The sequence below is a fragment of the Glycine soja genome, chromosome 7 (genome assembly GCF_004193775.1).
Source record: "Glycine soja cultivar W05 chromosome 7, ASM419377v2, whole genome shotgun sequence".
NCBI lineage: Eukaryota > Viridiplantae > Streptophyta > Magnoliopsida > Fabales > Fabaceae > Glycine > Glycine soja.
In genome coordinates this window covers 13,101,898-13,128,114 of record NC_041008.1, presented here as the reverse complement: position 1 = coordinate 13,128,114, position 26,217 = coordinate 13,101,898, and the positions used below count along the sequence as shown (strand labels likewise).

General features: G+C 33.7%; 1 long non-coding RNA gene across 9 annotated transcripts; it reads left to right on the top strand.

Moving 5' to 3' along the window:
* The first annotated feature begins 10,569 nt into the window (after positions 1–10,569).
* Positions 10,570–24,721, top strand: LOC114418790. 9 transcript variants are annotated; one of them, XR_003668100.1, is made up of 8 exons: positions 10,570–10,938; positions 11,042–11,454; positions 11,683–11,801; positions 12,167–12,271; positions 12,388–12,590; positions 13,047–13,562; positions 14,948–15,134; positions 24,439–24,721. It is a non-coding gene; the product is annotated as an uncharacterized LOC114418790 (long non-coding RNA). The 9 variants fall into 9 exon arrangements; XR_003668099.1 differs by lacking the exon at positions 24,439–24,721 and adding an exon at positions 20,966–21,225; XR_003668098.1 differs by lacking the exon at positions 24,439–24,721 and adding an exon at positions 16,880–17,539.
* The last annotated feature ends 1,496 nt before the right edge of the window (positions 24,722–26,217 follow it).

Here is a 26,217-nt window from a genome sequence, read left to right as displayed (position 1 = left end):
TGTGTGTGGCAAAGTAACTCTCAAGAGTAAACTTCGAGATATTGCATACCCTGATCAAAACTCTATGTGCCATCCTCCGTCAAAGGTTAACAGTAAAGGTGCACCGAAGAAACCGATGAAAGCCAAAGAACCACAAAGCGTGATCCGTCTTACTGGGAGTATGTTGATGTTTTTCATTCTGTTCAAAGCAGCAACTCTTCAGTGAAACATAGTGCATCATCTTCTGAACCGCCGAAGCCAACAAGGATAATCCCGATGTTGGATCAATTTCTGCCATTTATACAGGGTTTCATTCACAATGTTGTGGATGTGAAAGCGGACGGTAACTGTGGATATCAGTCCATTGCTGCTTTATTAGGTATGGAAGAAGATTCTCTGTCGTTGGTGCACAACGAATTGATTAAAGAACTTGGCAGATGGTCGCATGACTACACCAATCTCTTTGGTGGCACAGAGAGATTTGAACAATTAAGGTTATCCCTACTTGTTGATGGGTTTTCCAAGGTATGTTTTTAGGTTATTTTTTTTAAGAACAAACTTTAAATAACTTAGATGTGTATGTTTGCTTGATTCAGGTTAGTGTGGACAAGTGGATGGATATAACAGAGATGGGATATATCATTGCATCAAGGTATAATGTAATTCTTGTATCGCTGTCCCGACAACAAAGCATGACATTTTTTTCTCTTAGAAGTCAACCACCACCCGATTCTTCTGTGCACCGCATGATATGTGTCGGTCACGTATTTGGAAATCATTTTGTTCAGGTACATTGAAGATAGTTAGTCTAACTTTTAGAATTATGCAATCACTTCCCTGGTTCATTTGACTTAATAGTGTTTGTTCATGTACAACATGTTTATTTGAAAGACCATTGTCCTTTACTACCTCTAGCGTTGTTGTGGTCAAGCAATTGTTTTCCTCAGGTAAAGCAGTGGCCAATTCCATATATTAGTAGAATGCAGTAGTACACAAGCTTGACGACCTTCAAAAGAGACTATGTCGACCTAAATGAAGACTGAACATGCATTTTTATCTAATTGTATTCATAATTTGTTGTAAGTCGTTAATCAACAATTATTAAGTACTTGTTGCATTAAGAAAAAAATTAGTTGGTGCAACCAAAATCAATTACGCATGTATGATACGTCGTTGTCATAATTGACAACACATAATGATATGCATGCGTATTAAAGTTTGAGCGTGACACGACATTCACTGACTTGACAACACATTCTAATGCACGATACAGCTTGACACCACATAGGTTTAGTAGGAAACATAAACACGAAACATGTTCACGCGTGTCTATTTTTTTATAAAAAAAGTAAATCAATCATTTGGTGAGAACCATCTATATATATGAGACACGATAAACACTAATAAATCACACATGAACTTGATTTCACATACTCTCCTAATTGTTACACAAAGTATGACATTTTTAGGAGAAACTAGCAATCAGACGATTGTCAACTCAAGGTTGGGTTTCATTTTTTCAAATGGATCGATTAGTCGCAATGATACTGGGGTTTACTTTCAAACTTCCACTCCGGTGCCCATTCGAGTACCAAACAACTGTGATTTTGCAACGCTGAAAACCAGAATACACATCACCCTTAATCTAACCCATGAACAATTTTTTGGATGAAATTCACTACCGGCAGCTAGTCACATAGACAGGTAACTATTTTCGCTTTCGTTGTATGCAATTGAAAAATGACAACGATGTCAACACCATGTTAATGTGTAATGATCAATTTTCGTGTGTTGGTCCAATTGAATTGTTATGCACTGTTGGTAGAACACCATATGGAATATTAAACTTACTTGAATTCACTATGACCCCTACTCATGACGCGTTCCTGTATTACAACAGGAGGTGGAACATGCCACGCTAGAACAACTTTGTAGGTTGCGCGTTCGCAGGAAAAAATCCAAAGAAATTTGAAATTCCTTCTGAATGTACCATCGATGAACTGAAGGATTTGATAAAGCAAGTTGCACCTAAAGGGATTCCCCCTCATGGAATTCACGAATCACAAATGGTAAGACAATTGTTTTTTCGCCAACCAAGTCGTTTTGAGTATTCAAATAAAGTTATAAAATATGAAATTATTGAGTTGAAAACCTACGATGAAGTGCTGAAGGTGTTAGTACAGTCTAACTGCTGGAAAATATTTAGGCTAATAGAAATTTTAGCTGTTTTTACTAAACATGTTATGAAAATGGAAGACGACGTGGTTACATCGCTAAACGACTGAATGCAAGGTTTACTTTTTAATTTTTCATGTAAGTTTTATATGTTTACAATGTGTTTGAATTCCAAAATAAAATTGAATGTATTGTTTGAATGCAAGTTTCATTTTCCAGTATTTTGAAACAACATGTTGGTGTCCATATGTTTGATCATGTATTTTTTTTGAATTCTTTGACGTTCAGACCTTAGGCATAGTTTAAAGGGTCCAAATCCAATTTTTTTATTTATTTTGTGGTTGTTTTTTTTAGGTGCTATTTGATGGAACCGGTTCATGATGTTATTTTTTTTGTGTTCTTTGACGTCCAAACATTAGAGAAAGTGCCCCTAGAATGGCGTTATTGACTCCCGCATAATTTTTAAAAAATGCTGAACAGGGGTACTTAGACATAGTTTGAAGGGTCCAAATCCATTTTTTTTATTTTGTGGTTGTTTTTTGAGGTGTTATTCGATGGAACCGGTTCACGATATTATTTTTTTAGTGTTCTTTGATGTCCAGACTTCAGAGAAAGCAGCCCTCGAATGTTGTTATCGACTACCACATAATTTTAAAAAAATACCAAATATGGGGTACTTAGACATAGTTTGAAGGGTCCAAATCCAATTTTTTAAAGTCTATAATTTTTATTTCTTTTTTTTAGCTTCACATTTTTAATCCAAACTTCATAAGAGTCCAAAACTTGGCTTAAGAACCGGGATTGGAATCGGAATTGGTACGTCAGTTAATATGATAAAATAATATACATCACAATCCGAAAACTTTTACCATGTGTTTAGATGGGAGATATTTTTAATCTTATAATAATACCCCTTTTTATTTATAATGTATAATTTTTTATGTTATATGTTTTATATTTATTTTTAAGATAATGTGATCATTATTATTTATTAATTTTATCAATCATGGAAGGTGTTTCATATAGTGTGCACAAAAATTAAACTATATTAAAGAAAAAATGTAACAAATACAAAAAATGTTGTCAAGTACAAAACATAAAAAACATCATCAATGCTCTTTGCGTCATCTTTGTCGAGCCCTAACAGTTCCATCTGCGCTGGCACCTCCCCTGGCGATCTTGATGCAATCTTCCATGATATCATATAACTCTGTGCCTTCCGTGATCATCCTAAGGTTGAGCACACGCTCCAAGCTTTCTGTGATCGCTTTATAGCCTTCGTAATCATCTTGTGACAGTCATAAAAAACATTTATTACAAAATTTAAAATAAATAACGATTTATAAAACATTGAACCAACTTATCTTACCAGTGTATGTCTAGGGGGATCAAATGCCACTGGAACCTTTGGGATTTCTGGCTGGACGTACTCGTCATGCTCTGGGGCAGGTGGATGTTTAGGCTCATCACCTGCTTGGGTCGGTATAATGAACGGGTGAGATATTTGGAAAAACCACTCAATGTACTTCGCAGATACCTGCCCAGGCACTACACAAATCTCACCCGTAGCTGCTACGTGGTCCGAGAAATGCATCCACCTGTCATCTATATCATCATATGACAATGAAGCGCTAATAGGCGACAGAGGGATGGTTTGAATGTACCCAAACTGGCGTACCACCCTCTCTGGTCAAATTGTGACCACAATAGGACCCTATCTCAATTGACCCTAGAACGATGAAATCAACTCAAACCCCCTAACCTCTCGATGGTCAGTGTAAGGCAACCAGCACACATCTGTGACCGTCAAAGTGTCGCAACGTGCTCGGTACGACGCTCCTGTAATTCCCTTCATATGAGCTTTCATCATCAGCCACTGGCAGACATGTGGGGATGTCTCCTCGTACGCATTATCAGTGACGCACTGATGCACGCTCGGAAAGTGCTCGTAGATCCAGCACTACAAAAATGAGGTTAACATAACATAAAAACATGTTTACATAATAATCCAATGTAACATATTACGAACACAAAATTTACCTGTAATAAAGTGAGGTACCCCCCAATCTGCCGTGTCGTGGTCCTAGAAGCTTCATCTAACTGGTCATACATATGAACCAGCGCAACAGCTCCCCAGGCATAGCCCCCACTCTGACCCAGGTCGCGAAAAGCCTCAAGATGCACCACATGAACATGTGTTGCACTCTTGTTAGTAAAAGAGTGCAACTGACTAGGTGGAGGAGATAAGCTTGAGCTTCTACAATCCATCGTCGTGCCTCACATCTCATCTCATAGATCTCTCGAACCCATGACAGGCATACATATGCCCCGCGCGCTCGTACTGTCTCGGCTCTAGCCTCCTCACCAGAGCCTCGAAGCCGTGGAAGGCGCCACTGATAGGAAGATACAGGAGTGATGACACATCATCCAGCATGATCGTCAACTCTCCTATCGCAAATGAAGTCAGCACTGATGGGTCACGTGGCCCACCAGGGAATCCCTCATCAGCATGTGACCCCTCAGCACCATCACGACCTAAGTCCTCTGCAACAGTTGCATCTATGTCCGCAGTCATCTGAGGTGCATCTTCAGTCATATGAGGAACATCCTCAACCATATGAGGGACATCCTCACTCATCTGAGGAACATCATCCGTCATATGAGGAACATCCTCAGTCACCTGAGGAACACCCTCATCAACCGCAACATGTACCCGTTGCCTATGGGCTGATGCGGTAGGCCTACACCTCTGGGGAACATCAACTGCATCATGCTCATCCTCTCTACCCATGTCTCTGCCTATAACCCTAGCTAAAGCACGACCTAACCCTCTTGTTCTAACCATGATCTACAAATCATGAAGAACACGTATTTTTTTGGGTCAAATTAACTATTCATATAATTAAAAACCTACATATATCATATCATATTACCCTAAGCATTGTTGACTACCCTAAACTAAACCCTACACACTCAACCACTAAACATATATCATACACTCAACTAGGTCCTAACCCTAATACCATATTTTTTATGCAAATATAAAAAACAAAAATTTAACCTTATATATAATATATATTTTTTTACTTACCACCATGCAAGCATAAATATTTCTATTATTACAAAACAAAACATACACAACTTAATTTATATAAAAAAAATAACAACTTAATTTATAAAAAAACTAAGTTTTAAAAAAATTAATTCCTTCTTATGGAAGAACCTTCTTCTATAAGAAAACCATTCCTACGGAAGAAGGTTCTTCCATAAGAACAAATTGTGCTTACGGAAGAAGGTTCTTCCATAGGAACTTATGGAAGAAGTTCTTCCGTAAGTATAAATTGTTCTTACGGAAGAACCTTCTTCCGTAGAAACTTCCGGAAGAACTTCTTTTGTATGAGTAACACGTCTTCCGTAAGACTCATACTGAAGAAATTCTTCCGTAAGACGCTACGGAAGAACTTCTTCTATATGACTGTCACTACCTAAATAACACATACGGAAGAAGTTCTTCCGTACGTGTTGCACCTATTCAAATTCCTCTGAAAATCCTAATCTTCAATGGCGTCTACCCTACAACCAAAATCCAACGAAAAAAAGCTTATACTAGGTACAAAGGTTAACTAACCTTGACGATAGAGTGCAACCTCGACGGCAAGTCCAAAAATGCTGGAAGAATGAGCTGCGTGACGAAGGAAATGGCGGAGGAAGAAGAAGAAAAGACGAAGCGGAAAAAGTGGGATGGGTGCGCCTTTTTTATTTTAAAATAAGCCCAATGACATTTTTTTCCATTCACACTAATTGTTGGGTGCACCAGCAATGTTGTTGGGTGCACCAGCAATGTTGTTGGGTGCACCTAGCAACACCCTACATAGAAATCGACAGTTGCTATATCAATTCCTCCTTTATATTGATGCACTCTCTATTTTCCTTTTTTTTCAAACTAACCTTCAAAGTGTACTCCCTTTGTTTCTTTGTCCCCTAATTCAATTATTTTTTTGGAAAAAAGTATACCTCCCATTTCTTATCACTCTTCCATAACAACACACCCCCCTTCCATGCACCTAAGGCAACCAATTAAAGTTGTGATCAAGTGTTTGAAATATTGCATTTGTTATCTGAAATAGGTATTCAAGAATGATTTTTTATATTATCTAGAAAGCCTTTTCTAGAACTCAAACTATGTTCCAGAATGAACATTTTGGAATGCCCAAAACCACACCAGAATCCAGCACCATGTCAAAAAAGAAAAAAGCAGCCAAAACCAACCACTAGAAACCCACCACCACACTAAAAACCCAATGGCCAAAACTTAGCAAAAAGAAAGAAGCACCCATTCCAAGCTTATCTTCAATGGCATTACTTTTTAGGGTTAGGGCTTCAAATGGCTTTATCAGTGTCATGCGCTTCTGAGGTGATTGAGGTTGGTGTATAAAGGGTGGCATGATGGGGGTGTAGGGGCCTCAACCGTACAAAGAAAGAGGGAGAATGGGGTTGTTTCAGGGTGGTGTGAGGAGGGCACTACAGGGGTTGTTGCCGTCGTCACACTTCCAAGTAAAGGTTTGGGCAACACACAATGAAAGGAGTGAAGGAGGTGTTATAGGGTTGGGGAAGGGAAGTGCTATAACACACAAGTCATTAAGGATAATTTTGTCATCACAAAATTGCTTGGGAGGTGTAGGTCAAGAGATGGATAGTATAGGAAACAAATGCCTCAATACTACATAGTAAAGTTGCAATTCCATCCATAACCATGCTTTTTCTCATTTCTTCCCTTCTTACCATCTATTATTTTGGGATTTTTATGCTTCCAAAATATTCCTCACAATTATGCATTTTTTTTCCCTAGATGATACGTATTCTCCACTAAAAACAATTATGTTGGAGCCAAATAGGATCATGGGAGGCAAAGTTCTACCTATGATTATTTAACTCAATTGCATACTTAGAACATATACTCGAGATTTTTTAATTAAGCTAAAATAACCCTACATCTATTGATCCACATGTTTGATTGTCCTCACATGTATGCAGTCTTTGTAACATTAATCATTTTTAGACATAATTAATTCTTAAAAAAATGTTCATATTGGGGTTTTTCCACATGACAAGGGCTAGGGATTTGTATTGTTAAATAGTTGGCATAGAGGCACTATAATGCTATTGCATTGGGGAATTTCTTGGATCCGTGATTTAAGACTACATCTGTTTTTTTTTAAAGGCAAAAATAAATTTTATTTATTCTACTACAATGCTATTGTGGCCACCATGGGTATCGTGGTTGTAGCATGTGTCCTAAGCCATCTTATAATCTTTGACGAGTCTCCATCCAATTGAACATCGAGTTAATTAATACTATGTTAATTTTTTATTGCATTTGATTTTTATTTGCATACAACTTAATTTTTTTATAACATATAAATGATATATATCATGGCTTCAAATCAGAAAATAACCTCTTTGTATATGTAAAGGTAAAACGTGTTTAATGACAATTTTTTCTCATACCTTCTCATAGTGACATAGTGAGGAACCCTCAGCCATCGAGATGAGATATTTTTAAAAAATATGTAATTGATATACATCATATATTTTGACCGCTATGCAACTTTCGATATTGCTTGCAATGCTATATGGTGTTGTGAATATGTAATTGATATACCTTCTCATAAAGACTAAATTTAAATTAAAGAGACTAAAGTAGGACATACATTCTGAGATACTAAAACTGAATTTTTGAAATTTTAGAAAAATTAAAAACATATTTTACCCCAATAAATAAAAACATTCCTACCATGAATGTTAACGAAACATTTTTAATGTCTCTTATAATCACACTTGTAGTTATTTCACGAAAATATCATTTTTAAAAATGTAGGTAGATATCTTGAAACAAATGTTTCAAAAAAAGTTCACAATTGTAATGAGGAACAGTGATCAAGAAGCAATATAAAAAAATGATGACAAATCTTTGCTAACATAAAAAATTTCTAATTGAAATACACCTCAATGATATGAAAAATATTTAATATACACTCACTTTCTTTTTATGGTACTTTAAGTTTGCTACATTTTCTTCATCTCACTTGTTTGTTTTGATAAATTTACAATGGGACATCAGATAACCCCGACATAATTTCACTCTTGTAGGTTCTTCTCTTAACTTACATTTGTGTGCCTTACATATATATATATATATATATATATATATATATATATATTCTTATTTTTTTATTTCAACTTAAAATATCTATTTATTTGTAGACGGGTTCTCGGGTGGACAACTCAAAAATGTGTTCTATTGTGGTACTTTTGTTTTTTTACATATTTTAAAATATGAGACAATTACCTAATGTCCTTAATTAGTAAAATCCGAAAACCTAAATCGATCCTATTTCTTCCGTTCCGCCTCCTCTTTCACTCCGTTTGTTTTTTCTCCTCCTTTGCAACCATCTCTTAGACTCTTATAGCACCGCCTCCTTCCTCACGCATATGCTCCACTACGTGTTGTTTAATCCTAAGGACGTGGTCTTCATTGCGCTTTATCATCATCATGTGCCAACGCGGTCTCACAAGGTGGGTTCTTCGGCCTTATGCTCTTCATCCTCATTGTTGGTGCACAATGCCACAAGAATCTTTTGGTTGCGAAGGTTTACAACACACTTTCTCTGTTGTGACCATTTTACGCAGCACATTCGATCATGAAATTATTGTGGAGGAATGTGTGATCTTGTTCTTGTTTGGGTTTGGGTTTCGTGGGTGATATGCTTATGGTTGTTAGGGTTAGGATTATGTGAATTTCCAATTTTCGAATTTAAAGCTTTGGGAAATAACAATGCATATGCTCCACTATGTGTTGTTTAATCCTAAGGACGTGGTCTTCATTGCGCTTTATCATCATCATGTGCCAACGCGGTCTCACAAGGTGGGTTCTTCGGCCTTATGCTCTTCATCCTCATTGTTGGTGCACAATGCCACAAGAATCTTTTGGTTGCGAAGGTTTACAACACACTTTCTCTGTTGTGACCATTTTACGCAGCACATTCGATCATGAAATTATTGTGGAGGAATGTGTGATCTTGTTCTTGTTTGGGTTTGGGTTTCGTGGGTGATATGCTTATGGTTGTTAGGGTTAGGATTATGTGAATTTCCAATTTTCGAATTTAAAGCTTTGGGAAATAACAAGAAAATTGAAACTTCAATTTAGTCTTTTGTGGTGTGGTCCAATCACTACTAAAAAAATAAGTTTTAACATCATCATGTTAACATCGGTTATTTGAAAACCGATGTCGTCAAGTACCTACAACATCGGTTATCTGAAAACCGATGTCGTCAAACACTTACAACATCGATTTTTCAAATAACCGATGTTAACAACTTCATTCAATGCGATTTTAACATGGGTTATTTTAAAACCGATGTCGTATAAGCACTTACAACATCGGTTTTAGAATAACCGATGTTAATATAAACTCTTTTTAAAATTATTTATATATTCATAAAAAAATCATATATTGAGTTATTAATTATATTTTAATTTAAAAATATAATAATTAATAAATAATAACAAATTGAAAAGGTAAGCATTTAAAAATTAAACTAAATTTTTAAAATAAATTATGTAATTTTAATTTTATTATTTCATGATTATCATTTAAATATAACACACATTTATATTAATTATTTCATATTAGTTCATTTGAAAAAAAATTGTTTTTAATAGTAGAGTTTAACTTTTATAGAATTTTTATAAAATGTTGGTAAAAACAATTATATCATCAAAAAATTAAAATTTATTATTAATATATTTTATTTTATTATTATAAAAATAAAAAATTTATCATACAAAAACATTTATATAGACAATGTATATATTATTTATTATCAAAATGTCTAATAAATATTTAAAAAGTATATTTTATGAGATATTTGTCATCATTCAATAAGTAAATATTAAATTATCATTATATTTTAAAATCTCTACAAACTTATACCTACGACTACTTTTACTTATGGATATAATTAACGGTAAATTAAATATATATAATTTATTATTTAAAAAATTAAGATTATTTATTTTATAGAAAATATAAAATTTTTAACTTAGTTATAATATTTTATTTATTTAAATAATTTATTTCAATGAAAAAATAAATTTAACCTATCTAATTTTTTATTATTCTAAAAACATACATCACAAAATTCCTTAAAATATATTTTTACAACCACCTAAATAAAATATAAATTTAATTTTTACAAATAATAAAAAATCATACATTTAAAAGATAATTCTTAAAATAATAAATATAAAATTCACTATACTTTTTTACTGCAAACTCACTAAACTTATACTACATAAAATATATGTAAAAAGAGACACCTACATAAAATATATATATAAAAAAAAGACTCCTACAAAGGAAGAGCAAAACAGAATCCTTACACACCATGTGACACATCTTTTTTGCATTTTGAAACTGGAGAAAACCCTAGAAACCAAATCCTCTCTCGCATTGCCATCTGCCTCCATAATGATAACACTATGCTTGCTACAATCATGGCAGACATCATGGTAACAAAGGAGATCGAGGACACCGCGCTACGTCTATGCGTCGATCTCTCCACTCTCGATCTCGACGCCATTCGCCTCCCTCCCGGCGAAGATTGCGGCCTCTTGAGCCACCTTTTCTCATGCTTGCAGCCTCTTGAGCAAGTTCTCGAAGGAGAAACGTGCTTATGCTGATTCCACCGTTGGAATTGGTGGAAAAATAGAACCTAAAAAAGGTATAACCTTTTATTTATTTATTTATATTATTTCCCCTTGTGAAATTGCTTGTGACGAGAATTACTGATGGGGGTGTTGTTTGTTTGGATTTGGAAATTCCAGCGAGTACCAAGGATTTGTTAGCAAGCTTACAAAACTCATATGGGGCCTTAAAGCTAAGCGCTTCTGCCATGGAATTTCTTCCCCAGCTTGTGGAAAACCCCTGAATTAAGAAGTCTAGTTGTGCTACTATATTTTTTTATTGTTATTTTTTTTTCTGAAGTCTAAGAAAAAAGTTAAAAAAAAAGTGATTTTTGTTCTATGGAATAATTTAGGGAATTTTGACTTATGATTTTTTATCTTTATTAGTAGATTATATGTGAATTTCATTATGATTATAGTTGGAGATGGTGAGGGATCCTCTGGATCTGAGGCGGTATGCGAAAACTGAGGACGGTGATGACCTAACTCAAGCATTGGTGGAGGAAATCATAGAGAAATGTCTTGGTTTCGAAGTTGAGCAGAGGAGTTTGGTGGTACCTTTCATTTTGTCTAACATTGATATTTGGCAGACCAATAGCTTTGAATGCAAATGATTACCCTATCTTTATCTCTATGCATTATTTTTTTAATCATCTAATGTTTCTTGTTTTTGATAGATTGGATATTGGTCATGTTCTTATCGTCTGTTTCTTTTAGTGAAAGATATCGTTAAATTGTTCATAAAAGTAGCCGTTTAATTACAAAAAAATTGTCTTTTGTAGATTCGTATCAAGAGTTATGCCAAGAGGAAAAGATTTTGTATAAATTGATATCTGGTCTTCACTCCTCCATATCAATTCATATAGCTTTTGATTATCTACTTGATGAAGCTACAAATTTGGTAAATCTCCCATTCCTCTTTTCTGCAATAGCTTGTTTTTTGTTTGAAAGGAATATTTGTATTGCTTTTGATGAATTAATACAGTTATTGCATATTTGAGCATGTAGATAGACCGCTGTTTGATTTTTGTTTCACAGCCTAAAAGTTTTAATTAATTTGATTTTCTTAGAGTATTATGGACCTTGTAAAATTAAGTTATTGATCTTTCTATTTACTAAAATAATTTGGATGTAGCTCATTTTCAAGCCACCTGCATTTTTTTTTGGCATACTGGCACACCCATGTTACTCTAATACATTTCACTATGAACTTGAGAAAAATGTATTTCAATATCTAATTTCTTTCTTTCCTTTTTATTATTCCAGTGGGGACAAAATCTTACTTTGATGTATGACCGAGTCCTAAGATACCCTGATCATGTCAGAAATTTGTATTTCACTTTTCTCTTTGTTCTGCGAGCAGTAACCAAAGTGAGTATAAATTGTGATGGTCTAAGTTCACAAATTGTGCATGTATATACGAATCAATCTTGCTATTTTTTTTTTAGAAATACTTGTTAGTTAATGCAATCCACATTCCTCTTTAGGCTTTAGATTATCTGGAACAGGCAGAGTATGATACTGGTAACCCCAATGAGGACCTTACAACACAATCCTTGATAAAATAGCTACTTTACAACCCCAAGCTTCAAGCTGCATGTCCAATTCCATTTGATGAAGCCAATTTGTGGAAAGGCCAAAGTGGACCTGAGCTAAAACAGAAAATTCAACAACAATTTAGAAACATCAGGTATTACTTCAAACTAGTGGAAGTGGACTGAGCTCTGTCTAGCTAAATATTATCCATTAATAACTTGCAGGGCTTTGTTGTGGCTTAGTCTCTTGTAAGCATGCATCATACTGCTAAAAAATGACAATTGATTACCAATGATTCGTAGTAATGCTTACAAAACCATTTTTGTGGAAGGAATCATAGTATATATAGGTTGGATTCTATCTAAAATCCCATCATTGATATTTTTAGTCCTACAATATGGTTTTTCTTTTCATTTTGAGTTTTCCACATACTGATGGATGCTAAATTGGTTTGGTTTATCTGGACTCTTTGATTGCTGATCTAATCTGAACATAAGACAACTAAATGACCACTCCTTTTACTTGTTCTCCATTTATTATTCTATTACTGATTCAACTTACACTTTTGATTTATCTCATTGGCAATGGAATGTTATTTTGTGGAATGCAGTGCATTGATGGATTGTGTAGGATGTGAGAAATGTTGATTATGGGGTAAGCTATATTATATATCTTCATATGTCCTTTTACTTGTATCTGCACAATGCATACAATTCATTTCTATATTATTATATATCTTTCTAGCTTCCTCCATATTCCACAATACCTTTTGTGTAATATTATTGAAGGAAAGCATTTTCAATTTTTTAAGGACACCTGCACTTTTTATAATATTGTTTCAATACTTCCTTATCCTTTTCAATTTATTTAATTATTGAATGGTTTCAGTTCAAATTATTTAATTAATTCCTTTCACCCATTTTTTCTTAATTCTTTTTCAAAATAATTTCTTGATATTTTTTTGTTAACTTAATATTTTTCATGTGTGATTCGAACTCGAGTGGTAATGGAGACGATTTTACAAGCAACGTGAAAAGGCTCATAATTGATTTGGTCACCATTTGAAGGAAGAGAATGTGAAAGAGTGAGGTCAGAGTTGCCTGTAGACGAAGACAATCGTCATCAGGTAATAACTATTTACTATTTTGTGTTCACGGTTTCTTTTTCATAAAATTTTATTCTTCAAAATTATTAATTAATTATTATCAACAATTTATTCTATGTAAAATTTCAAATTATTATCAGACAAGGTTCAAGGTTGAAGGGTGATATTTTTTTTTGAGTTTTTAAAATCTACCGATCAACTATAAAATAATTTTATAATCCATTATTGTTGCCCTTCATGTTTTTCAAAATTATTTATATATAATTATTACAAGCATGACTCATCAAAACTCTTTTATAGTCATAAAATAGCATGACTCTCTTCGATCCTTAATCAGCCATTGTAAACAATTTTCAAAATTTGTCTGAAAGAATCTCATAGATAATCTTAAACCCTCAATTATTATATTTCATCACCCCTAACATCTATTGTCATTTTTAAGTTTAATAGATAAGTAGGTCTTCAAAGTTTTAGAATTTTTTTAATCAGATTCTTAAATTAAAAAAATTATAATTAGGTCCTTAATTTTCTACGTACAATTTTTATAATTAAATTTTTAGAGTTAGTAAATTTGACACAAAACATTATTTTTCTAACGATTTTAAGTCATCATAAATTATTTTCAAGGACCCAATTACAATTTTTTTACAAAATCAATAACTTAATTACATTTTATTAATTTAAATAACAAACTCAAATTTTTCAAAAAATTTAAGAACCTACTAATATATTAAACTTTATTTATTAATAATGACTAATTAAAAACCTCAAAATTAATATTACTTCAATTTTTTTTAATTCTTATAATTCAACTACAGTTCATGTAACACACAAACAATACTTCTCCAAATACTAAAAGTTATATAGTATTCATAAAACTATTCTATATATAACTCATCGTTAGTAGTCATAAAACATACAACTATTTTATAATCATAGTTTTAGTATCCATAAAATATATAACTGTTTTACATATCACAATACTGAAAAGTCAAACCAACAATAATAAAATAATCATTTAAATTTTATACATGATACATAGAATTAGACAATTAATATATTATTATTACGTAATTGAGTTAAGTCAGATTTACAACTCGTGAATCCATTACTAAATTAATTATAATTTTGTACACTAAAAAAAACTTAACCTAGCTTATAAAATTTTAATTGGATTGAATTTGATTTAGTAGATTCACATCCTCCGCTTACACTCCTAAGCTCCTGAGATATAATTTAGTTTTATTTCAATTTTTAAGAAAGTAATTTAACGTCATAAGATATTCAAGCCTAGTAATATTCTACTCAGACTAACTAATAATATAGAAGTCGTCAAATTCGTCATAAGATAGTAATTTAACGTCATAAGATATTCAAGCCTAGTATCTAACTTGATGATCTTTCAGTTGCAGCTGCAAAGGAATGAGGTAATTGCATTGACGAACCTTCTCAATCGACTCTCGGAATCCTTCAAATTCGTCCACGAAGTGGGACCTACAGTTGAAAGAATCATGGAAGGAGGACATTTTTCTGCTCATACAAGAACTGATTAGCTCATGGAAAAAAATTTGGTCCTATGTATCTAAAACTTAGGTAACATGCTCTCTTCTGAGTATTTGTCATATTTCTCGTTTGTTGTACCAAACTGAGTATTACATGTTTGCAATTTGCAAGCTATAAATAAGAACCAAGTTTTACCAATTAAAAAAAGAACCAAGTTTTAATTCTTTGATTTGTTACCTAGGCATATCCCTCACCTAGTTGCTTCCTGCCTTGGCGTTTGTCATAGAAGTTCATTTCATTTTTGTGTCTACATCCTTCTTGTATCCACTTCTTTGATCTATCTTTTAGCACCCAAATTATTAACAAAAAAAAGTGGTTGGATTTGGGGAAAGTGAAACAATAGAGCAGGATGAAATGAAATTTGGATTGTTAAACTAGAATGGAATAAATTCCACTCCATTGCATCCAAAACCCCAACTTGGATTCACTTATTTTGTTAAGATATATATGTAAGTTGAAAATAAGTAATATTTATATCTTATAGTTTGATAATTATCATTTAAATTTGTTTCTAGATTAATATTGAGATTGTAAGTAATGTGATATTGTAATGAAAATAATAATTTTAAAATATTTTAATTTAAAATTAATATATTTTTTATAAATTGATTCTTTGGTTTATTATAAAACAAATAAAATATTTTTTGTTTTTTTTTTTTATAAAAAACAACATCGGTTGTTTTAAAACCGATGTAGAAAGTGCCCTTATAACATCGGTTGTTTTAAAACCGATGTAGAAAGTGTCCTTATAACATCGATTGTGACAAAAACGGATGTTGTATATGCACTTTCTACATCGGTTAGGCCTAAAACCGATGTTATAAGGGCACTTTTACATCGGTTTTAAGAACACCGATGTAAAAAATGTTTCAAAATACATAATTGAACATCGTTTTTTTTAAGAATTGATGTTGTTATGCATCTTATAACATCAGTTTTTATCAAAACCGATGTTGTTTTTGCACTTTTTTTTTGCATATTTCTTAATATATTACATCGGTTTTCGTAATAACCGATGTTGTGTAGTGTATGTTAACATCAGTTTTTTGAAAACCGATGTTAACGTTGATAAAATTAACATCGGTTTTTTAACCGATGTAGGAAGTAAAAAACAACCGATGTTAAAAGTCTATTTTCTAATAGTGAATTTTTGGATTTAGACTTTACGAAAAGAAGGAAAAAACTAAAACTTTGATTTGGTTTATTGTGGTGTTGTGTGCTTTGTTTATTTATTCCTTTGATATAGTGTTCTTAGCATAATTAATGATTCTTGGTTGTTGCATGAAATCAAGGATGCTATCTCCTTCGCAGGGAGCTTAGCACCTTCGCTGCTTTCTGCAACATGTCAAATAGCTTAGCTTTGTCCCGATTGTAGTGCCATGTAAAGCACAATGGAGTTTCCAATTGCATTGCATGACATACGAGAAACTTTCTCGATCTTGTAATTCTTGTGCTTTTTTTTAATAATTGAATTCCCCATTTTCTTATAAATTTTATGAAAGTTGATGTCTATCCCAAAACATTATTCTCCTAGTTCGCTCTCACCCTCCCCCCTCCATCATCTCCCTCTCTCGATTCACTTTCCTTTCACCTTCATCCTCCACATCATTGCCCTTCCATAAAGGTGCAAAATAAAATGGAGGTTTATTACTGGATTTGCATATATGATTCTGTTTTCTAAGTTTGTGATTTTTCACTTTATGACTTTCTTGATTTGCATTTTGATTTACTGGATGACTTTTAATTTTTTAGTCTATGACTTTTCCAATTTCCAGGTGTGTATGTGCGATTCTAGTGTTGACCCATAAGGGGATAATAAAAACCCTTTTAGGCTAACACTTTATAAGAAGACTATGGTCTCCAATATACCAATCCACCAAAAGCTCATCCTTCATTCTCTTCATCTGAAGAGAGATCGACGCCCCGTTAGAAACTCAAGAGGTTAGGTTGAGTAAAAACCATTACGCTAGGCATCAGCTTTCCTTGTTGAAGAATGCTCGAATCAGGAACAGACAATGGATCTAGGTATTTATTTTAATCCGTCAGATATCGGGTATGGGTATGGGACATGTTGGGGAGTCGGAGTCGGGGTCGGGAATTGGGGAGACAATATTCGTCCCTGTCCCACCCCATTGCAATGTCTAAGCAAGAATATCTTGATTGAATCCAAGAGTAAGAGTAGGAATATGTTGATCATGACTAGGAAATAGTTGATTAAGAATAGGAATACATTGTTCAGCAACAGGAAAAATCCAACCGTTTAGTCTAGCAAACTTTCTCCTAAGGTATTATATGAAGAAGAAAAAGAAGGAGAAGAAGAAGGAAGTAATATCATTGGATTTACCCTATTGTTTTAAAAAATGTGTACTCTCATACTATCAAAAAATGAGATAAGATAATAAATGTTATAGTTGTAGATAAATATTATTATGTTTTGAATTTTATGTTTTGTTGCTTATTCCTTAACTTCAGGTAAGTATGCAACCTAAAACATTGCATTACTCTAATTATAACGAAAATAAACTAAGATACTAATAGTTATTTTTCTTTTTTAGTTAACCTTGGTTTAAGTTAAATAACATAGAGGATTACAATGTAGTGCGTTCATTTCTAATTTTAACTTGTCTAGTATATCCACTCATGCAAGACAATACTATATTATTCGTTTGTTTGGTTGGCCATTAGAAGCTCTTGACGCACGCCAATTCGAAAACATATAATATTTGCATTTATGTTATTGTTACAATTTTGACATGAATTTACTTGTAGACGTGAATCTGAGACATTAAACCAAACATAAGTTATAATTTCCTAATTATAATTTTATATTGTTTGGCATGTCCTCTAATTCTAATTCTAATGAAAATAAATTATTTACTGAAATACTTGAAATATAATTGTTCTTAAAGCTAGGGCTAGACTATAAACTATTGCTAAAATTGTTGGTTGCATTTCTCAGGTAAGAGAGACTGGAATTCACCAAAGTTTTGGAACTATATGGATTACATAGAACCGAATTTTCACAAATGTTTTTGCAATTAGGATTTGTTATGTTTGGGATAATATGGTGGGTTCTTGATTGATCTTATTTTCCATAGTTTAGAAAACTTTCTCCAGTGAAACCGAGTCCTTAAGCTTGGATAAATAACGACAATTCAGGTGGTTGATGAGAGTTGTGAGTGTCTCTAATGTTGTCTTCAAAGAGTTCTCTTAGAGTAACCACACTTTTCTCTTTCTCCAAATTGAATTCTCCAGGGTCTAGTAGAGAAGAATAAAAGTGAACATCACGAGCATAGGAAAAGATAATTGCTATGTTTTGTTGGGAAAAAATAAACAAAGGAAAAAAAATACACAAATAACGACAAATTTTCTTTTGATCTTAAACTAACGTGTTTTGGTGCTAGTATAGTATATAATGGTGCTATCATTCTTGACTCTATGAAGACAAGAAAATCATGTGTTTGATTTAGAAAAAAAGAATAAAGTAACTTAGTTTGTCACAGTGTAGGACAATTAAATACATGTGAGATTATAAATAAGTTGAACTTAGTGGAAGAAGTTAGTCCTACACAAAGTAACAGATCACTAAGGTTTGAATCCCCTTATAATTAATAATCCCACAATGTGACATATGACTAAGCTACTTCATACCTTTTTTCTAAATTAAACACATAATTTTCTTGTGTCTTTACAATGTCAAGAACGTTAGCACCATTATACACTATATTGGCATTGAAACATGTTAGTTTAGCCTACACACCATTATAAGATCATAAGAAAATATACCGTTGTTTGTATCTTTTTCTCCCTTTGTTTACTTTCTTTCCTACCAATCATACCAACTATCTTTCCTTATGCTCATAATGTTCATTTTTATTTTGCTCTACTAGACTCAGGAGAATTTGATTTGGAGAAAGAGAAAAGTGTGGTTATGACTAAAAGAAAATTCTTAGAAGACATTATAGACACTGATAACTCTCATCAACCACCTAAATTGGTTGTTAGTTGTCCAAGCTTAAGGACTTAGTTTCATTGGAGGAAACTTTTTAAACCATAGAAAATAAGATCAATTAAGCACTTACCATCTTTTTCCCAAGTTGTATGCCAAACATATCAATTCCAAAAATCAAAAGCATTGGAGAAAATTTTGTTCATTGTAATCCATACAGTTCCAAAACTTTGGTGAATTTCAGTCTCTCTAACTTGAGAAATGCAACTAACAATTTTAGCAATGGTTTGTAGTCTAGCACTATTTTTTAGACCAACTGTATTTCAAGTATTTAGAAAATTATAATATATTTTCATAAGAATTAGGATTAGGATTAGAGGACAAACCAAACAAGATAGAATTATAATTAATAAATTATAGGTTGTGTTTGCTTTAACATCTCAGATTCATATGTACAAGTAAATAATAAATTGATGTCAAGATTGTGACAATAAAGTAGAAGCATGTATTATATATTTTCAAATTGACGTGCATCAAGAGCTTCTAACATCCAACCAAATACACGAATAATGTAATGTTGCCTTGCAAGATTGGATATACTAGACAAGATAAGAGTAGAAAAAAATGAATGAACAAGAGAGAAATTTAAGGTAACAACTATTGTAAAAAGGATGATAGAACTTGCTTTAGGTTTGTTTAGGCATGTATATATAGGACTTGTAAGAGCCCCCATTGGGTAGTCCAATTGTTGGACGTAGAGAAAAATTATCATTGGAGTTAATCATTTTGCCCCAACTAGTAAAAAAAAGGCTTGGTTGTTGTATAATTTGATTGAGTTCATTTGAAAGTATTTGTTATATGTGGATGCTGCTTGGGAGTATTGTTATGCATGACTCATTTTGTTTTGAATAGGGGTAATTTTGTAAACATGTTGATGCAATCCTACCCCGCAAGGGCATTGGCTAGAAGACTCCAAGTAGATTGGGCTAGAGATCCAAGGAAAGGCCCTAGGGTTCTCATGAGCCTTAGGGTAGATTTCGAGCCCATGGGCTAAGTATGAGCCCGCTTATCTTTGTAAATATTAGAATAGGTTTTTCCTTCGTCTAGGCCTTGTATTTTGACCATTCTAGTAGTATAGGGTTTTAGCCTTGTATTTCGGGGCATTTTGAGTTGTCTTTGTAATAAGGACTTTTTTTTTGTATTTTCATGTTTTTTTGTCATGGGGGTGAGCTTAGCTATTATAGGGGGTGTGTAGCTAAGCTCTAGCTTCTCATCTCAAGGAGGTGAGCTTAGCTATTAGAGAGGTATGTGTAGTTAAGCTCAAGCTTCTTTAGGAATCTTCTTAAGGAAGCTTCTCAAGGAGGTGAGCTTAGTTATGAGAGGGGTGTGTGTAGCTAAGCTCTAGCTTCTCAAGGAAGTTTTCTCAAAGAAGCTTCTCAAGGAAGTTTTCTCAAGAAAGCTTCTCAAGGAAGCTACCTAGTCTATAAATAGAAGCATGTGTAACACTTGTTGTAACTTTGATGAATGAGAGTCTTGTGAGACACAACTCAAAGTTCAACTTCTCTCCCTTTTTCTTCCTTCAATTTCGTGCTCCCCCCTCTCTCTTTCCCTTTCTCCATTCCGCTGCCATTCATCTTCCAAGAAGCAAAGGAATCCATTGATGAAGAAGATCCTAGGCCTACAAGCTCCAATGGAGCTTGCATCACATGTAATGTACGCTTTATATATAGGTTGTAACTCTATTTCTATTTAATATGAAATATACATTTGTTATGCTCTCGGGGACACGGGAAAATTGCTAAACCTCGGTATCCTTTCGTGTGTCTTTTGTTCTTTTCTTTAAAATGTTGTTCCTAATTCTCAACAACTATACCATTTCTTTTTGAAAAAGAATACCAATTTGATTTGGCAGAATTTTCTCTTCCGATTACTTATAAAGAATATGATTGGAAGAGGTGCCTAGCTGATGCTTACAAGGGTAGCCTCCAAGATGGACAACTAATAGTAGTTAAACTTTGAATAGAGGGACTTCAAAAAATAGAACATCAAGTTCTATTTGAGCTAGGTCTTTTTTTATCTTCATGAGATTTGTCATGGGTGAATCATTCATAGAGACATTAAAGCAGAGGATATCCTTGCTCACAAAGAATTTTGAGGCACAAGTATTATTATTTGTGATTAGAGAAAATTACTTGAAAACAAATGCATTGATTCGTGAAACTTAGGGCATCTTTACTTTGAGAAAATAATTTTCAATAATTCTTATAAATGTGTTGTTTTACTTTTATTTTATTCCATACAATTATAAATTATGTGACTTATTATTAGAAAAATACAATTTGAAATTGTAGTCACAGTTGCAATTTCATCACTATTCTTGATATTGTGGGAAATTGAAGACAAATGCGGCCAATGCATGTTAAGGTCATGAATAACTCATAAACCTTGATGTTTCGGCTGAAACTGTGGTCACATACCATTTTTTAAAACCTTTGTACTTGAAGGAAAAATTAAAAATAGAAATATTTGTCAAATAAAATGACCTTTAGGCTCCCTGAATGTGTATTTTGTGATTTTCTTTAATGCTTTTGATTTACAGAATTGTTATATTTGGCACACAACTTGGAGGAAAATACTGTAGGTGTTTAATTGATCTTATTAAAAAACTTGTTCTAGTGAAAACGAGTCCTTAAACTTGGACAACTAACAACCAATTCAAGTGGTTGATGAGAGTTGTTAATGTCTCTAATGATGTCTTCTAAGGGTTCTCTTAGAGTAGCTACACTTTTCTCTTCATCCAAACCGAATTCTCCTAAATATGGAAGAACAAAATAAAAATAAAGATTATGAGCATAGGGAAACATAATTGGTATGTTTGTTTGGGAAGACCGCAAACAAAGGAAAAAAAGATACAAATAATGGTATATTGTCTTATGATCTTATAATGATGTATAGGCTAAACTAACATATTTAAGTGTTAGTATAGTATATAATGTTGCTAACATTCTTGACATTGTAAAGACACAAGAAAATTATGTGTTTGATTTAGAAAAAGGTATAAAGTAGCTTAGTCATATGTCACATTATCAGATTACTAATAACACACGGGATTCAAACCTTAGTGATCTATCACATTGTGAGAGACTAACTTCTTCCACTAAATTCAATTCATTTATAACTTTATAAAAAAAGGCTATAACAATAACACTAATTAATTATTAATTACATTTCTTTAAAAGCAATCCAACAACCTCTCTCTAGTTTTTCCCACTTTCTTTATTATATTAGAAATGTTTTCATGTCATGTTTCTTGGGGAGAGTTAAGGCTGCAAACATAACTAGCTACAGAGGCTTTACCACCTATCCACAATTGTCCGCAACCAATTGACCTAAGCAGAGTCTGTTACATATACTTATGTAAGAGAGACATGCATACACAAAAAGCATAGTTGTCAATAGTGGCCGCTATAGCGGCGGAGCGGAGCGGAGTGGCACCCATCCGTGATGGACATGTGTGTAGCGTCGCAACTTCAAAGCGAACCCTCCTTTTCCAGATGCCCATTGGGAAAATCAAGGTACCCACCATGCAGAACAACCACAACAAACAACACCAGGTTCGTAGCATCAGAAGGTAGATAGAGGAAAGGAAAAAAGAAAAAGAGAAGAAAAGAAAAGAGAAGAGCGAGAAATTAAATGAAAATGGAAAAGGGTGAATGAAGTGAAGGTGGCAGAAAAAAGGGGTCAGAGACAAAACGAGAAACCTATTCTTTTCTTTTCCACAAAAAAAACTTTGACACAGAAGAAAGAGAGAGAGAGAGAGGAAGAATGAATGAATTGCGTATTATGGTCTTGTGTGTATGATGTTTTTCTTTTATCTTCTTCATGTTCTGATCGCGTGTGTGTTGGTGTTAATTAATGTGTTATGGTGTGAGGAAAAGTAGTAAAAGAAGGAGTGAAAGGGACGGGACTTGAATGTTCCAGAAAGAGACAATGCTTGCATCTGCATGCTCCACCAACTATTTATACCACGTCTCCCAAAATTGTCCTGCCTTAACAATTATCTACCATGTGTATACACTATACAGTAAATTCACGTTTTAATATACCATTAGGGGATTCAGCAAAAAAAAACATATATAATAATAATGTTAATAATTAAATAATATAGAAATAATATTAAATAAATATAATAATATCATAATTTTATAATACTAAAAACTTATATATATATATATATACATATATATATATATATATATATATATATATATATATATATATATCTGTTTTTGAACATATATATATATATTATTAATTATTTAACATATATAAAAAAAATGTTAAAATAGCGATCATCCCGCTATCAGCTATCCCGCTATCCCACTTTCGGAGTCGGCCGCTCTTCTCCGCTACGCCGGTATTGACAACTATGACAGAAAGAGAGAACAATGGGTGACATGTGAACTATGAAATTAATGAGAACTTGTTCCTCAATTAGCTTTTATGTTTCATTGAAACTTAAGGTTTTTAACTACAAAACACTCGACAGCTAATTAAAGAGTTGAAGGGTTTAACTTATTGTTTAACATATGCTTGTGTTTAACTTTTGGGTATATATTTTTTTTTCTGGCCTACTTGATTCTTCTTTCTACTTCCCCAATTGCATGTGTGTGTAGATAGTTGTTTTTTTTTTTTTTGCTCCTTAGATTCTTGAGATATTGTTTAGGTTGTATTGGAGATTGAACATTTCACATTGACTAAATATTGTTTGGGTATATAACTTATGAACAGTGTTTGCATGCAGAAATTGTTTTAGGGGTTGAACCTAAATCAGGAAGGTGAGATCCTAATGAATTCTTCGGAGTCTAAACCTTGGGGGTTAATACACTCAGTTTGAGTACTCCTATAAGCCTATGTTGATATCATATGATTGAAGCATTCTCACAAAACATAGTGACCCTAATTGGTCACCTTATGATTTCACTTAGTGAGAGTGACCTAACATACCGATTGTGTGACGTGTCTTATTATGTACTCCTGAACGTCCTGATGTTATTTTTCACTGACATGGTATCACATTGCATATAGGCTTGAGTCTTAGTATAATTGTTACATAATTCCTGTAAATTTTTTATTCTGAAATTGGTGAGTGTTGTTACGTTTGAAGTCAAATGTTTGATTCATGTGTAATGTGATTGGTGATTGAAAAGTAAACTTTAAATGATAACATGGTGAAGTGACGAGGATTGTATTAAGTTGAACTATGTGATAAATGTTTACTTAATGAAATTTGCTTATGTCTTTGTTTATTCGTATTTTATTTGAAATGTGATAACTCACTCCCGGTGTGTGTTTATGTTTGGGTTGAATGTCATTTTGTTTCAGGTGAGCCAGTCTATGATGATGATCATGCTGGAGATGGAGAGGCTTAACCTTTCTTAAGGAAATGCTTTGATAGATGTGACATTGGGGCATGAGACTTTTAATTCACTTGTTATAATTCCATGAAAAGTGTAGTTTATGATTTCCATTGTTAGTTGAATTCTTTTTCATAAGCTTGGGCGATCTTGTTTTGAGTTAAGACAATTCGATTTTCTTATTTATGCTAGTTCTATTTCGATACTTGAGAAGTGAATGTGAACCTTTTAGCCTTGAAAATATTTTTATATATTATGTGTTTGATTAAATTTTAATTAGTTCTACATTTATATTTTTTTTATTATGTATATGCGTGCAGGGTAGAGGATGTCACATTTAGTGGTATCAGAGCAGGTCGAACCTTTCTGCCATGTGTGTTATGAGCTTTCTATGTTTCCTTGTGTACTTTGATGTGTTGTTGTGTTTGTTGTATGCCTTATTTTGTTATGTTCAGAGACTTACTCTGTTGTGGTGGTACATTTCTCAAAGTTTTGCTACTTGCCTGACACAGAAAGTGATGGCTGCGAGAAATGAACATAAGCGACTTCTTACCGAGGTTCTAAAAAACCTGACACAAGTCATAGCTAATCAGGGAGGTGGTGGAGAAGCAGCAGCGTACCATGGTTTAGATCTCTTTTAGAGGAATGACCCACCTACCTTCAAAGGGGGTTATGATCCTAAGGGTGTTCAGGCTTGACCGAGGAAGATTGAGAAGATCTTCCGGGTGACGGAGTGTCAGGACCAATAGAAGGTGTTGTTTGATACTTATATGCTGGCAGATGAGGTGTAGTACTGATGGAAGAACACTCACCCACGTTTGGAGGAGGTGGTGCTATTATCCCATAGGGGACGTTCAGACATACTTTTCTAGAGAATGTTCCAGAAGACGTGAAGAACAGGAAGGAGATGGAGTTCCTTGAGCTGAAATAGGGGAGCACAACAATGGCAGAGTATGCAACTAGGTTTAAGAACCTAGTAAGATATTTTCCTCATTATCAGGTAGAAGCTGGGGAGAGGTCCAAATATGTGAAGTTTATCAATGGCCTCCGACCAAATGTGGAGATGATGGTGAACTGCAACGATATCCATAACTTTGCATAACTAACCAACATGTGTAGGAGTTCACCATCATCTTCACGTCTGGTCGAAGGCCATTGATAAACTTCACACATTTGGACCTCTCCCCAACTTCCACCTAATAATGAGGAAAATACTTGACAAGGTTCTTAAACCTAGTTGCATACTCTGCCATTGTTGTGCTCCCCTATTTCAGCTCGAGGAGCTCCATTTCCTTCCTGTTCTTCACGTCTTCTGGAACATTCTCTAGAAAAGTCTGTCTGAACGTCCCCCATGGGACAACAGTACCACCTCCTCTAGATGTGGGTGAGTGTTCGACATGGGTGAGTGTTCTTCCATCAGTACTCCGCCTCATCTGCCAGCATGTGAGTATCAAACAACACCTTCTGCTGGTCTTGACACTCCGTCACCCGGAAGATCTTCTCAATCTTCCTCAGCCAAGCCTAAACACCCTTAGGATCATGACCCTCTTTGAAGGTAGGTGGGTCATTCCTCTAAAAGAGATCTAAATCATGGTACACTGCTGCTCCTCCACCACCTCCCTGATTAGATATGACTTGTGTCGGGTTGGTTAGAGCCTCGGTAAGAAGTCACTTACGTTCATTTCTCGCAGCCATCACTTCCTGAGTTAGGCAAGAAGTAAAACTTTGAGAATTGTACCACAACAGA